The sequence below is a fragment of the Crocuta crocuta genome, unplaced genomic scaffold, assembly GCF_008692635.1.
Source record: "Crocuta crocuta isolate KB4526 unplaced genomic scaffold, BGI_CrCroc_1.0 scaffold166, whole genome shotgun sequence".
In the NCBI taxonomy this organism is placed as follows: domain Eukaryota; kingdom Metazoa; phylum Chordata; class Mammalia; order Carnivora; family Hyaenidae; genus Crocuta; species Crocuta crocuta.
The window spans coordinates 3,729,224-3,731,372 of record NW_027531018.1 but is presented as its reverse complement, the minus strand read 5'-3'; positions in this window follow the sequence as shown (position 1 = coordinate 3,731,372).

Here is a 2,149-nt window from a genome sequence, read left to right as displayed (position 1 = left end):
CCCCCCCCCCCCCACACACACACACATACAAATCCTGGTTCCTGGCATAGGTTTCTAAATGTTTGCTGAATGCATGTTAGAGTAAATATGAGCAACACTAGGGTGGAATCATGCCTGGCATTTTGCACATGCTCAATTATTATTGTTAAGTGAATGAATGAATGAATGAATGAATGAAGCAGGAGAAGAGGAAGTGATACAAGTCACAAGACTATTAGAGTAATTGTGATAAGAAATCAAGGACAAAGCCAATGTCGTAGGAATGATGAGGACCACTGAGAAAGGCATGTAAAATCAGTCTAAGGGGCACCTGGGTGACTCAGTCAGTTTAGCATTAGACTCTCGTTTCAGCTCAGGTCATGATGTCACACTTCATGAGTTCGAGCCCCACACCAGGCTCTTTACCATCCACAGTGAATCCATTTCCAATGGATGGTTCTGGTCCCTGGGCTATGGTCACACCACCTACTCCCTGTGTCTCTCTGGCTGGAGTACGAAGGACTCTGTGCTCTTGCTAATCCTTTAGTGGCCTCAACATCCTCTGTTTGGCTTCCATTACTTGTGTAGTCAATTCTCTGCATTTAATTTTCCTCCCTTACATTCTTGAATAGGTTCTGTTATGCATGACCTGCTGATAACACCCATACATGATTTCATTAATTTGCTCTCCCACTAATGGTTCGGCACTTGTAGGTTGATAACATCAGCCTACAGAAGAAAAATCCCAACTCCATTATATGACATTCAAAGCTCTTCTCGAACTCATTCCTGCCTACCCTCTGGCTTCATCTCTGCTGACACACCAATACATATCTTACGCTTCTGTCATACTAAACTACTCTCAATTCCTGCAATACATCAGCTTTTCTCATGCCTCTCTGCTTTCCCGTTCTGACCTGGGAAGCCTCTCAGTAACCCAATAATCTGTGTGCACTTCTAATACTACAAGAAACATGAGTCACAATGCAATCATTTCCCGACCACAGCAATCTCTGTAAGGACAGAAACTGGCCCTTTTCCATCCAGTGTGTAATCCTTAGCACACTAACATGTTAACGGTACCCAATAATTTGGCAAAACAAGTATGAAGCTAAAGGAAAGCATAATTCCTTGCTCTGAGATGACATCCTGTGCTTATTCTCTTGTTCTTAGTCAAGTAACCACCCCTGCAAGAAAGTTGTTCCAAGATCCCTCTTAAATCAATCCCTTATTAGAGCATTAAAAAGTGCCAATCAGTATAGACCCTAAGGAAACTTTCTATCTGAGGGACTTACCCCCCCCCCACACACACACACACAAACACACCCTTCAAGGAGCCTTACTGCAGAGGGAGAGAATTCTATATACTCATATTTTGCTTTACTGACATATTCTAGCTCTATATGCATAAAGTTCAAATAGCATGTTCTAAGGAGCCTCCACCCAATTTTGTATTTGCCTCTAATCTTTAGAAACTGGTGGGGGGGGGGGGAGAACAACTAATTATCTAATTCTCCAAGTGTATATTTGATAGGCTACACTGTTTCCCTTAAACTAAAAGAGACTTTACAGAGCACTATTAGTCAATGCTGACAAGTCATTAACAGGATTAACAAGACTCCTCCAGGTCTGAGTTTGAGGTTTGCCACAAAGCTAAATTGAGAGTAAGCCTGAGATAGAAGGATATGAGTTCATTTAACTTGTTTTGCTTTTTCTTTTCAGTTCCATTTTCTCTATTTCAAAGCTCCTTTATTTAAAACTTCTCTGCAGGAATCGTTATTGATCTGCAGCAATTAGCATATGGATACTAATCACTGTTCTCAAGCACACTGCTGGCCTTCAGCCAGGTCAGAGCATTGCCCAGAGAATGCATCATTTCACCACTGGACTTCCGGAAAAGTGGAAGAGGAAAAGATAGTACATAGAGGAAGCTGACTGATTAAAAACTCAAAAGCACAAAAATTAAAAGATAAGTAGGTGAGGGAAAAACCCTTTCTTTGAAAGAAGACAATATGAAGCATTCACATCTGTCAAGTCATTTAAGAACTGTGAATGTTAGAGTTTTCTTGAACATGTGAATCTTTAGAGATTCTGCTACAGAAATATTTTCCTATTTGTAGAATAAGAAAATGACTTCAGGTTTCTTTTCCTTTTTTTTTTTTTTTTTTTC